Source organism: Ambystoma mexicanum, chromosome 5q (genome assembly GCF_040938575.1).
Source record: "Ambystoma mexicanum isolate Mex_15411 chromosome 5q, UKY_AmexF1_1, whole genome shotgun sequence".
NCBI classification, from domain to species: Eukaryota; Metazoa; Chordata; class Amphibia; order Caudata; family Ambystomatidae; genus Ambystoma; species Ambystoma mexicanum.
In genome coordinates this window covers 420,178,680-420,193,137 of record NC_090933.1, presented here as the reverse complement: position 1 = coordinate 420,193,137, position 14,458 = coordinate 420,178,680, and the positions used below count along the sequence as shown (strand labels likewise).

General features: G+C 49.4%; 1 long non-coding RNA gene across 1 annotated transcript in view; it reads left to right on the top strand.

Annotated features, from left to right (window-relative positions):
* LOC138497439 (uncharacterized) overlaps positions 1–14,458 on the top strand; it is a 211,217-nt gene that overhangs the window by 139,603 nt on the left and 57,156 nt on the right. Inside the window, exon 2 of the long non-coding RNA XR_011278580.1 lies at positions 1,985–2,026. This is a non-coding gene — a long non-coding RNA (uncharacterized lncRNA). The remainder of the gene's footprint in view (positions 1–1,984; positions 2,027–14,458) is intronic.

Below are 14,458 nucleotides of genomic sequence, written 5' to 3'. Positions count from 1 at the left end.
TGCCCAGTTCGGTTAAGTTGGTTTTGGTGGTACAGTGGTTTGTGGTGTCTCTCCTTGTATCGAGGTTGGGTGTTTCTTTTCAGTGGTACTTCCCTGTTTAGGTTGGTGAGTTAAAGAGACAGGTTTTTAGTAGTTTTCTGAATTGTAGGTGTTCTTCTTTTGTTTGCAGTTGGGGAGTGAGTTCTAGAGTTTTTCTGAGATGCATGAGAAGGCTGATCGACCATATTTCAGTTTCGAATATTGTTTTGGTTCGTCGCGAATGTCATTGTTGCATCTCAAGGTTTGTTTCAGTCTTCTTGGCTGTGGATTGCTCTGTGGGTTATGCAGAGTGTTTTGAAGAAAATCCTTTTTTTTGACTGGTAGTCAGGGTAGGGTTCTCAGTGCTGGTTTGATGTGTTCTCTCTTAGTGAGTCTGAGGATAAGTCTTGCTGCTGGGTTCTGTATTCACTGTAGTATTTTGTTCAGATGGCATTCCAAGGTAGACGCTGTAGTAAAATACGTAATGTAGCCCATGTTCAAACAGAAAAAGCGAAATAAATTGATTACAGTGCACTAGCACATTTAATGTTATGGTAATTGGCTGTTCCTCCATCCAACTTTTATGTGCATCTATGCATTAAAAATCAGAATTTTGCTTCGTGGAATCAAATGTGCAAAATATAATAAGTCACTTTCAATTTTTGTGCACAGCTCACTGTAGCCCAAGTCCTTGCTGCCTGCATGTAACAAAATGACATCTGTTATTTCGCCACTTTCACGATGATGAAGAACATGTTCAATAATGTCTTCCCATTTGCTACCACGATATCCATGCCACTGAACAGCCACTTTTTCCACTGCTATCATTGGAAGAACTTGTCTTACATAGTTTTCAAGCCAGAAGATACATGATTTTTCAATAATAGACACTTTTTTTGCTACATTGAAAAAATAAAAGTAAACATTACCAGATACACAATATATGTTTATGCAGTTAATTCTGTAAAACATGAGCACAAATATGACATGCACATTAACTGTAACATGCTACAATAAAAACTATGCAGTATTACATACAAACATTTTGTAACGCTTACCTATTGTTCAATTTTGAATAAACTGCAACGGTAAAATGTACAACTTCACTGCACTATACTCGATATGTGTTCCACTGTCCAGTTACGCTAACATTGTCATGCTGCTATATTCATTACAGAATGTGCCAGCACGTTATGTTTAAAACAAAATGTACAACCCTAAGAAACACAACTACTTTCTTTTACAATAGGCCCACTTACTTTTACTAATGCTTACTTATTCGCCAGTAAGCAACACACCCAGGCTGTTGTACTGTCTCCCAAGCTCGTTTGTTACACCATAAGCTACATATATTTACTGTACATAAATTCACTTGTACAAGTAAAACAATTGTGTTGTGTTGCTGCTTTGAATAAAGTGAAACTATACAAAAACTTTACCTATGTGAAACATAAAAGTACTGGGCCACACTTCTTTTCAAACATATGCACATATGAATAATAAATAAGTATGCCTGCTTACTGTAAACCATGCCTATACTGTGGTATTAACACCCACATACTTTGCTGATGCTGCACAAAAAAGTACTCTGCTGCACTTGTTTTCGCACATCCGCACATGCAAAAGAGGAATAACTGCACACGCACACTGTGAACTGCACTGATGCTGCTACATTCACATCCACATTCTTTTCTACGGCCCTTACATTGTTTAATAGTAACCATGCTGAAAATGCCATCAACATACAGAAATAGTATGCTGCGCTTCTGCTGTTGTACTTATTCAAGCGCACAACCACACCCACCAAAATATTGTTAATTTCTGTTGAGAACATTACAGTGTGCGGACAAAAATTAAGCACACCTTTTAAAAAGCATTAAAAAAATAAAATAAATATGGTACAATGACATATTCAAATGGATATAGAATTTATTTTCACAAATGACGGTATTATTTTTTGTTACAGCTTATGAAGAAATTGAACACTTAGGGATTTCACATGATGCAGGTTAGTAAATGTATAATTTTCACACTTCATATTTACAAGTGAATGTACTGCGTGTGTATGTCTACATTACACGTTTGAAAACAAATGTGCTTTAAAATTGTATATATTTTTTCATGTTATTTATTTGTAATTTTGTAAAAAGTCTATGCTTAGAGTATGCTGTAACTGTATGTACACAAAAGTTAAAAGTTGCACAAATACTTACAGTTTGTATGTACTGTGGCAAGCCAGAAGAAGGACTCGAACCAAATGACATTGGTACATGTAGTTTTATTTAAATGAAAAGGAAAATGCCTTACTATCCCCATTGCTTAAAGGGGGTTCCCCTTCCTATTCAAACTAATCTAAGGTGCTTGTCTTCCATCCAAAACAAAAATATGACTTGTTGAAAACCTATCCACTAAACTGGCCCTACACGTATCAAAAACATAATAGAAAGATGTAGATGGATGTCCTGCACTCTCTGTTCTCCATAGAGGCTTTTCAGTCTTTTCAGGACTTCCTCCTGAATCTTGATTGATAATGTATTTAACCTAAAGTTCTTTTCAAGGCGAAACAGTTCTTCTCAGTCTTATCACAAAGTTTCTTAAAGATTCACAAAGAATATACTAATTTCAAGTTCCTGATCCCTTTCCACCAATGTGTCCATTCTTTCCACAGTTGGACATGTTTCCAGGGTTTCTGGTGTCCCTGTTTTATTTCCTGCACACTCTGTTGGTGCTTGCCCTGCAGGTTGATTGGGGTCTCTCACCTTCTATTCTATTGAGTGCAGCAGTGTTTTTGGGACCCTTCTGCGTGGTGAGCCATTTGGGCTTTTCAGGCTCCCACCACCTCTTGTCTGCTTGTGCTATCTCTCTCTATCCAGTTCTCTGTGACCCTCTGTTGATGTTAGGGTCTTGTTCCTCGCCCGCTCATTACTTCTCTTCTCTTTCTCGCTCCCGTTCACCTGGGCTTCTCACATACCTGTGGCGTGGTTGTCGTTGCTCCAGGGAAGGTCAGTCACGGTAGCGGCAGTGGCGTCCTGCTTTGCAGTCTGCTCCTCGCTATTCAAAGAGGGAGGTCTCCCCCTTCCACAGGCCTTGCCTCGCTCCTGTTCCTCTCTGGCTCTGGCTCTAGGCTTGAGAGCAGAGGGTCTTGTGCTTCGGCCTACTCGGGACTCAGCGTCTCTTGACATGCACCGACCCATCACATCTGATACATGGTTGCGCCTCCCGGTCTCCTCGGCTCCACGTGGTCTCTGGATTCATCACATTATGCATAACTTTCAATGTGGGCTAAAATAAAATGAGATGAAGAAAAATGCTGGTTAGAATGTGTCAACTTTATAATCTGAGATTGTGAAAAAGATTAAAAATGTCCAAAGAACACATTCTAACCAGCATTCTTCTTCATCTTCATCTTGTTTTATTTTAGCCCACAAGGCATCAACACAGAAGAATAGCACTATTCGTTTGTGCATAAATTGTGTGTGCGCAATATAATGTACCAATAATGTGGAACTCTTGCTTTAACTTGAATGAGTTGCTAATGGGTCATTAGGGTTAACATACACAACCCTTGTTCAGTTGGATAATAGTTTAGGAGATTACAACTTCACATATTTACTAATATGTTTTCTTTCTGTTTCCCAGTTGGTTTTTGGTCTTTAGTCAATTTCTTTATGGCATTATATTTCAATGTGTCGGGTTTCTGTTCGTAAAACAACTTTATGGGCTTTTTTGCACATATGTGTTCATTATGGTTTGGGTGTAGCTATGATTTCTTGTGCAGGCAATTGTTTTTCTGTTATCTGTTGCATTTATTAACATCACATACAATCTATATGGTTTATCAGTATGCCTTAAATAGCTATGCTCAAGTGACAGGTACAGGATAAACAGGGTGAATGTTGGCAGTCTACTACTTTTTACAAAAACTTTAACTAATGGGGCAGATGAAAGAAAAGGAGAAACAAGAAAACACCATCATCAACATCATCATAAAAATTGCAAGTAAACCAGCTTTAATGAATCTGCAATAAATTAAAAGTAAAACATTTTTACACAACAAAAGTAACACACACTTGTACTTTGTTATTTCATTTCAGCCAGAAAACATAAGCACGGAAGCATGAAAACATAAGAAATAAATAAAAAGCATAAGTAAAGACCCCAACCAAACATTCAAGCAAAAAAGGAAAGAACGGGTGAAAAAGGCAAACATATTCACTTCGAAGAAGAAATTGAAGAAACAAAAGTTCAAAATACTCTTGCTAAAGACACTAACATTGTTGAAAACATTATAACCATAACAAAGATCCAACCTACCATGGATATAATAGCAGTGAAACACGATGACAACCCGTCATTGCTTGCTGCAGGAGTATCATTTTCTAGGAGACAACATCTAGAACCTAATGGTAAACTTAATTTGGAAGTTCAAGAAAGCGGGCAAACCATCGACTTTCCACAAAAACAATTGATACATTACTAAAAATGTCCTGCCTTTTAAAATCTACTGATTCACCATTTCCACAAGCACTAGAACATGGCAAGTATATTTTACCATTTACAAAAACAAAATAAAAAGTGTTAGTACTTAACAATTTTAAGTAAATATAAATATTAAAACATGTAAAAATGAGTTAACCATTCAAACCTTTAACACTTGTAAGTTAGCAGACAATGGAACTTATTAGTAAATAGTAAAAAAACAAAACCAATGTTACTTTCATGAAGAAAAAAAAACTAAATCCACATTGAAGTGTTGTTTTTGTTTTCAACAGAGTCTTCTTCGGAACTGTTGACACAAATGTCCATAACTCCTTCAATTCATGCAAATGAAAAAAACAATACATCCGTGGATTGCAGGAATGTTATTATTGAGGCGGGAAATACTATACCTCATCAACTTGATTTAGCATGTCAAATAACAGAATGTAATACATTAGAATTTATGAAAATTACAAAAACCAAAATGCCATGTTAATCAATGGTGCATAGTCCACTTGTGCAGCAGAAACCTTCCATAAATTGTAAAGTACTACTGCCAGCACTATTTCTAGACTGCTGTTAGATCAGAAAATAAAATAATAGCCACAAAAAATATACCAACCTCTGGTACCATTGCATTTGGAAACCGAAGATCTTAGATTTGGAACTACTTTGAAACTCCCGAACCAGATGATGTTTGAAACATAACACAAGTCTATTGCACCATCTGCAAGGCATACCTGAGAAGGGGGGAATAGCGATGTTATTGCATATATGAAACAAGCATGAGGTGATATACTTTAAAAATGTCTATGAAGACAAAACACCCCAGGCAAATAAAAAAGGCGTACTCGATTTTAAGTACTGCCAAAAACACACAACAAAATAAAACTATAACATTAATTAAACTTAATAAACACCTACATTTTAAATTTAGAAATAAAAATATCAGGTTGGTGTTTGTGTGTGTAGCCCATGGTCCGGCTAGTAGAGCTACAAGCTTGTCCCCTAAGGGAACACGGAGAAATATAGATGCAGACACCAGAGTATTTAAAGCATTGTATTTAATGTGTAGTGCATTTTACTTATGTCTGTGCTGTGTAGGCGAGTTGTATTACACCATCCAGCCCACCATGGGCTGGATGGAATGTTTAAAGGAAAAGAACAATAGAACAAAACTCCCCTGCCCAAGAATGGACTGGGCAGGAGAGAAAAGAATCCAGTGAGGATTCGAAAAGGAAACAGTTGAAAAAAGACAGTTGAAAGAGAGAGCAAAAAATAGAGAGAAGCAGAGGAGGGAACGAGAGAGACTTACCTGGGTGGTATTTAATCGAGCAGCCACCCAGCTCTTACATCCAGAAATGGCACTAGGCAGCACTTAGATGAGCCTCCTAGAGACTAATCCAGGGAGCTGAGCTGCTGATGGCAGAGGCTAGTGTGGGAGGCTGCCCACAGCAGGCGGCCCGGCCATGCCCCTGATGGCCCGTCTTAAGGCCAGCGAGGTGTGCCCTTCAAAAATGTTCTCCCAGGCTGCGTATACTAGGCACAGCCCAGGAGGTGAAGAGCGGAGACCTGTGAAGAAAGGTCCCGGGTTGGCCTTCTTGGCCGACCCGGGTGAAGAGGAGGAGAGAGGAAGACCCGGTCTGTTGCGCTGGGCAGCCCGGGTGAAGGAAAGCCCCAGGCTCAGCAGACCAGCCCGGGTAGAGGCCAGCAGCCCACTCCCTGTGTATCATAATGTATTGTTGAAGGGGCAGGCCAGAAACACCAACAAGGCAGCGGGCAGCGGGAGTATGGTGGCGCAGGCTGTGCTGGGATGGGGGGAAGGCCCCATGCTAAAGGAGCCATCCCAAAAATTTTCACAATGCTTCAGGTGCGGTAGCGAGTGCGGTCCGGCCTCCCAGCCAACAGGGCCAACCCAGAACATTGCCACGGGCTGCAGGTGCAGCAGTGATCATGGGTGGATCCCCAATCCTGCAAGGGGCCACTCAGAAGAAAGAAAGAGTGTGGGGGCATAGTGATTGTGGGTGGCCCCATACAGTGGACAGGGCCACCTAGAAGAATGAACAGTGGGCCAGGCTCCAGGCCACTGACACAACAGGGGACAGGCCCCAGCCAACATTGCCACCAGGTGATACATTAGTGGTGGAATTGATGAATATTTTTTAACAAAGGAGAGAACTGTAGTAATTTTAAAACATTGAATGTATTGTATCAATCATATGCTAAATGGGCAAAAGGCAATGTTGACAGCTGGCTGCTATATTCAAATGCGAAAGTGAAAAAGTTATTACAACTTGGTATCTATGGAGTTGCTAAAGAAAGAGACATGATATATCTGGCTACAAAGTTAACCAGCAACCTTTTTTTTTAGAACAGTGGACAATTGAGACAAAGAAACCTAAATACCAATATGGTTACAAGTAAAACCGAAAAACCATTGAAATTAGTAAGCTAAGCAACCATAACTCGCACCACCACCGTGCACTGCTAAGACTAATACCCATGACAACAAAGATGGCATCACAAATGTCATTCATGACATCACTGATGACATCACATGTCTGGCTGCCTGTTCTTTTTTGTTCACTGACATATGTAGGCCAGGTGGTTTTCTTCACTGACAGTTTGGAAGTAAAAATGAAAAAGGTACTATGTTTGTAGACATTTCCCTTCTCATATATACTTACACTACTTTCCTTAGAATCCACTCACATCATATAATACATATACATAGGGGAAGAAGCAGCCTTGAAACACAGCAATCATGTCTGTATATGCTCGTATTTGTATGCATTGTGGTCTCTTTGGTGTCGATTCATGGAATTAATGTGCGCCGAAAATTCCCGCGCAGAGGTGCCAAAACGTGCGATTCGCAGTAAAAGTGCGAAAATCGCAGTGCAAGTGCGAAAATCGCAGGGAAACCAGCGGACATCGATTCATGGAAGGCTGTGCGCGAGAAAAATATCGGATGTGCGCTGAAAAAGTGCGCGGCGCACGCCGGCGCACAGGATATCTAACGGTGTGCGCCACGGCCACAGCGAAATCGCACATAGCGCGGCGCACACAACAAAAGTAGGCGGAACACGGGGCGTAACACTCGGAATGGGGAACAACTCGTCAAAATGTGGGCATCACGGGGGAAGTACAGGAGGCAAGTGCGCGGAACGCCCACACGCTCGCCTACAACACATATTCATGGAATCCAATAGGGCAAACCAGCGCACGGTCAAACCAGCGCACAGCCACAAGAAAGCAGGCAGTAGTGTCCCTGCCCCTGAAATAAATGTGCGCCAACAAAAAGTACCTATATACAGCTATGATGAATGTCACATACTGTGGCCCTCTAAGACAAATGACGTGCAAAGGGGTACTCGACAAACGCGGACACCCGCTGTGTGAAAAATAGCGTGTGCGTGCATTCTGTGCTGTGCGGAAAGTCCCACACGCGAATAGCCTGGGTCCGTGTATTCCGGGGTGCGCGGGAAGTCCCACACGCGAATTGGCTGGGTCCGTGTATTCCGGAGTGCGCGGGAAGTCCCACACACGATTGGCCTGGGTACGTGTATTCCGGGGTGCGCGGGAAGTTCCACACGCTAATTCTGCAGGGTACGTGTATTCCGGGGTGCGCGTGAAGTTCCACACGCTAATTCTGCAGGGTACGTGTATTCCGGGGTGCGCGTGAAGTTCCACACGCTAATTCTGCAGGGTACGTGGATTCCGGGGTGCGCGGGAAGTTCCACACGCTAATCCTGCAGGGTACGTGTATTCCGGGGTGCGCGTGAAGTTCCACACGCTAATTCTGCAGGGTACGTGGATTCCGGGGTGCGCAGGAAGTTCCACATGCTAATCCTGCAGGGTACGTGTATTCCGGGTGCGCGGGAAGTTCCACACGCGATTTCAGCAGGGTACGTGTATTTCGGGGGTGCCGGGTAGTACTACATGTGAATTGACCGTGTGGATCCTCCCAGGTGTTCCCTCTACACCCTCCATGGCCCCTGCAGGCAGCCCACACCACAGGGGACTACCCTGCACCCCTGCTCATGTCCCGCAGGCAGCCCATCCACCATGGCCATGCCCCCCAGCCAACCCACATGTCACCTTGCACTACTGATCACCAACGCATGTCCTCCTGCACCCCCACCCCCCAGCATCCAGGGGCACCCTCCACCAGGCCCCCACACATGTCTCCCATCACCCCCACCCCCCAGCAGTCAGGGGCACCCTCCACCAGGCCCCCACTCATGTCCCCCTTCACCCCTACCCACCAGCATCCAGGGGCACCCTCCGCCAGGCCCCCACACATGTCTCCCACCACCCCCACCCCCCAGCAGTCAGGGGCACCCTCCACCAGGCCCCCACTCATGTCCCCCTGTACCCCCACCCACCAGCATCCAGGGGCACCCTCCACTAGGCTCCCACACATGTCTCCCATCACCCCCACCCCCCAACAGTCAGGGGCACCCTCCACCAGGCCCCCACACATGTCTCCCACCACCCCCACCCCCCAGCAGTCAGGGGCACCCTCCACCAGGCCCCCACTCATGTCCCCCTGCACCCCCACCCCCCAGCAGTCAGGGGCACCCTCCACCAGGCCCCCACTTATGTCCCCCTGCACCCCCACCCCCCAGCAGTCAGGGGCACCCTCCACCAGGCCCCCACTCATGTCTCCCATCACCCCCACCCCACAGCAGTGCAGGGCACCCTCCACCAGGCCCCCACACATGTCTCCCATCACCCCCACCCCCCAGCAGTCAGGGGCACCCTCCACCAGGCCCCCACTCATGTCCCCCTGCACCCCCACTCACCATCATCCAGGGGCACCCTCCACCAGGCCCCCACACATGTCTCCCATCACCCCCACCCCCCAGCAGTCAGGGGCACCCTCCACCAGGCCCCCACTCATGTCCCCCTGCACCCGCACCCACCAGCATCCAGGGGCACCCTCCACCAGGCCCCCACACATGTCTCCCATCACCCCTACCCCCCAGCAGTGCAGGGCACCCTCCACCAGGCCCCCACACATGTCTCCCATCACCCCCACCCCCCAGCAGTCAGGGGCACCCTCCACTAGGCCCCCACTCATGTCCCCCTGCACCCCCACCCACCAGCATCCAGGGGCACCCTCCACCAGGCCCCCACACATGTCTCCCATCACCCCCACCCCCCAGCAGTCAGGGGCACCCTCCACCAGGCCCCCACTCATGTCCCCCTGCACCCCCACCCACCAGCATCCAGGGGCACCCTCCACCAGGCCCCCACACATGTCTCCCATCACCCCCACCCCCCAGCAGTCAGGGGCACACTCCACCAGGCCCCCACTCATGTCCCCCTGCACCCCCACCCACCAGCATCCAGGGGCACCCTCCACCATGCCCCCACACATGTCCCCCATCACCCCCACCCCCCAGCAGTCAGGGGCACCCTCCACCAGGCCCCCACTCATGTCCCCCTGCACCCCCACCCCCCAGCAGTCAGGGGCACCCTCCACCAGGACCCCACACATGTCTCCCACCACCCCCACCCCCCAGCAGTCAGGGGCAACCTCCACCAGGCCCCCACACATGTCTCCCATCACCCCCACCCCCCAGCAGTCAGGGGCACCCTCCACCAGGCCCCCACTCATGTCCCCCTGCACCCCCACCCACCAGCATCCAGGGGCACCCTCCACCAGGCCCCCACACATGTCTCCCATCACCCCCACCCCCCAGCAGTGCAGGGCACCCTCCACCAGGCCCCCACTCATGTCCCCATGGACCCCCACCCCCCAGCAGCCGGGGGCACTCTCCACCAGGCCCCCACTCATGTCCCCCTGAACCCCCACCCACCAGCAGTCAGGGGCACCCTCCACCAGGCCCCCACACATATCTCCCATCACCCCCACCCCCCAGCAGTCAGGGGCACCCTCCACCAGGCCCCCACTCATGTCCCCCTGCACCCCCACCCCCCAGCATCCAGGGGCACCCTCCACCAGGCCCCCACACATGTCTCCCATCACCCCCACCCCCCAGCAGTCCAGGGCACCCTCCACCAGGCCCCCACACATGTCTCTCATCACCCCCACCCCCCAGCAGTGCAGGGCACCCTCCACCAGGCCCCCACAAATGTCTCCCATCACCCCCACTCCCCAGCAGTCAGGGGCACCCTCCACCAGGCCCCCACTCATGTCCCCCAGCCAACACGTCATCACAATCCAGATCCCAGGCTCCTATGCCCACCCAAATCCCACCCCACGCCACCCCAGTCCAAACACCCAAACAAGCTTTACATCCATTCAAATTGGAAATACCCATTACATGATAGATAAGAAATAAGCAGTATGCGCATGAGTACAAGTCCGTCAGACCCACACAATGGCAACACATGACTGTGAAAACCCACATCCTGACAGGCATGAAACCAATGAGAGAAGTCCACACATTGAAGTAAGAAACAAAAATGTATTACAGTGTAAATGAAGTGAATGAAATATAAACAAACAATAATGGCAACAAAAATCAAAAAGCAGCATGTCCAAAAAAATAATAAATAACGAAAATGGGACTCCAAAATAACCGTAAAGAAATTGTGTCCAAAGTCACTGTCCAACAAAGCAAATCCAAAGGGAAAGTAAAGTGAAAATCCATTGCTCCATGGTGAAAAAAATAATAAAAGATGAAGGCCACAAATCCACTGTCAAACTATGTACAAAGAGCAAATCCAGGGTCCATGATCCCAACGATGTAAATGAAACCTACAATAAAACCTACCTAACTAATAACTATATGCAAAAAAGTGGGGCATAGTCCAAGCGCCCCAAATTAAAAAAAAGAAATAAAACCTAACACTAATTAACTATGTACAAAGGCGGCGGGCTAGTCCAGCGTCTCACTCCGTGGTGTCCCGGGCCAGGGCATCATCGAACTCCTGTTCGATGTCCCGGAGGCGGTCCTGTTCCATGGCCCCGAGGGTCCGCAGGGACGCCGACATGTCCTCCTCTAACTCCCTGCGGATTCCCTTGAGGCACTCGGCCCGCCTCAGGGCCCTCCGCATGGAGTTCTCTGCCCTGACCATCGTGAGCCGCGCCTCTTCCGCCCGCCGCCGCTCCGCACCTATCTGCTGGCCCAACCGCTGCCACACGGAAGACACTTCCCGTCCTGGGTCCTCCTGCCCTCCGGCCAATGCCTGCCCCTCCGATGTAGATTGTCCCGAGCCATGAGGCCTCCCACGTTGACTCCGCTGCTGCCTCTGACGCAACTGCCTCTGCTAGCACAACGGCATCCAGGCTGATGGAATCCACCGACGCCGTCGTGCACGTGCCCTGCCCAATGATGCCGGCACATCCTCCATCTGCTGGGGTCCAGTTGCTGTGGTGTCCACCCCTGCTGGACCTCCGACTCCCGACTGTGGCAGGGATGGGATCCCCACCAAGCCGGCTGCGTTGGTCAGGGCACGTCCACAGGGGGCCCTGGTGGCATCTGGGCCGGAAGACGGCATGGAGAACGACTGACATATAGTCTCCACAGAGGATGAGAGGGCCGCCAGATTGGTCGACACATGTATGAAACCCCCGACCACGGCCGATCCCAACTGGGCCACTTTGGCACCGTGCTCTTGGTGATGACGTGCAAGCTCCACCCGGGAAGCATGCACGTCATCACGAATGACACCCGTGCGCAACGCGACACTAATCAGGACCTTCTCCATACGGCCACGGGTCCCCTCGTCCGCAGGTGGAGGGGAGTCAGATGACATGGACATCCCCCCTACCTGCGGACGGGCCTGGGATGGGGCATCCCTGCTGTTGCATGGTGGTGCAGTCACAGTGTCAGGGACAGTGACATGCACAGGCCCCTCCACGGCAACCTGTGCTGCCTCCTGCCCCTGCCCCTGGACTGCACCACTTGCACCAGCAGGGATGCCCCCACCAGGCCCCATGTGCGCCTCAGTAGCGGCCTCCTCTGTGGAAACCACCAACCTGGATGGCTCCACACCGTCTTCCGCCGTTGCAAGCCCCTGTGGGGCTCACCCACCCCTTCCGCTGCAGCCGTGGGGGCATCCCCGCCGCTTTGCTCCACAGCGCCGTCTCCGCCCTCTTCTTCACTTGCCTCTGTGTAGAGGGAGACATAGAACACAAGCATCAGGGTACTGTACAATGGTCCCCTAGACAGGAAGCAATAGCAGATGAGTGGCACTGTCAAAGATCACTTCCATCATGTCCCTCCACAAAACAAGGGTCAGTGCAGGCAAAACACACGCAGTAACAGGCATGGCACATGCTATGGACATTTGCATACATGTCCAAGGGACTCTCCAAACATACAATGTTGTTATGGAACTCACATGCACCATGGATCATGCCTATCACATGCACACACATCAACGTAATTTCATCCATCTGGCCTTGTACACCCCAGACACAGTGGATACAAGGATAACTAGGCAGCATCTGTGAATCTGTACATAGTCACAGACATGTGTCATGCATCCATGGCATTCACAAGTCACAGACATGCAGGTCAGACACACAGACATGGATACCATACATGTACATGGCATCAGCACCCATCCCTCACCCTCACCCCCACCCATGTCCAGGAACAGAGACTGACATGCTCTCATGTGTCCAATCCGCATAGGGCTCCCCATGATGCATTTAAACACATGCACCAACCGTGTGGTTCACACATTACTGGTCTCACATGCATGACCATGATGTCACTGCACTCATACATGCGTACATGGCCTATGTCACACATACAGGCAAGCATCAGACAACCAGCACACTGCAATATGCCCTGTCTCACACAGCAATGCTTGCCCACTTACCGCTCAACTCCAGACGGGTCTGCCTCGCAAGGATCTGGGACCCTCACCTGGATGGTACTCATATGGCCCCGGCCCCCCTCCACGAGGCGCCGGGCCTTCAAGAGGGTCCTGGACCTCAAGTCCTCCCAGCGCTTCTTGACTTTCTGGATGTTGCGGGTTGCCATCCCCTCCGCGTTGATGGCAACCACCAAGTCGTCCCAGATCCTGTTCCGTCCTTCCTTGTTGGCGCGTGACGATCCGAAGAGGGCAACATACTGCCCCAGGACTTGCTCCACCAGGACACCAACTTCAGTGGCAGTGAAGCTGGTGCCCCTCTGCCTCTCTGCCCGGGGGTTGCCACTGGTGCCAGATGTTGCAGTGCCCGACATGGCAACCCCAGAGGCAGGAGTGGGTGGGCAACTGGGTCCTGGGGTTGGGCTGTGGAGCGATGGTATAACAGTCGGGAGTCTTCTGTTCCAGCAGGGGTGGACACAGCAACTGGACCCCTGCATATGGCAGATGTGCAGGCACAAAATGGCAGGGCACGGTGGCAGCAGGCAGGCAGGCAGCAGCAGATGGCTCGTGGGAGGCGGCTCGGGGTTCTGGGGGGCAGTAATTCGGCCTTCTGGGCAGGAGCGTGGTCTTCCGTGTGCTTACGCGTGGCCAGCTTGATACGGAGTGATTTGGCACGTGAAAATCCTGCACATCAACGTGAAATTCGAGGAAAGGGCCTTAGCGCGTAAGCACGTCAGCACGCATACGCGATTCCATTGGACCAAAGGCCCTCAGCGCGTAAGCGCGTCTGTGACGTGACGCGCGCGGGTGTTTCCCTCATAGCACGTGATGACAGAGCACACATGGAAACACTGCACGTCAGAGTATCATTGCGTGTAATTGGATGAAAGTGCACGTACACGCAATTGGCCTGGGTACGTGTATTACAGGGGTGTGCGGGAATTCTCACACGCGATTTGCTTGGGTATGTGTATTACAGGGGTTCGCGGGAATTCTCACACGCGATTTGCTTGGGTACGTGTATTACAGGGGTGTGCGGGAATTCTCACACGCGATTTGCTTGGGTGCGTATATTACAGGGGTGCGCGGGAAGTTTTACACGCTCGCCAACAACACGTATCCATGGAATTGAACGGGGCTAAGGCATGCGCACAAAAAAACG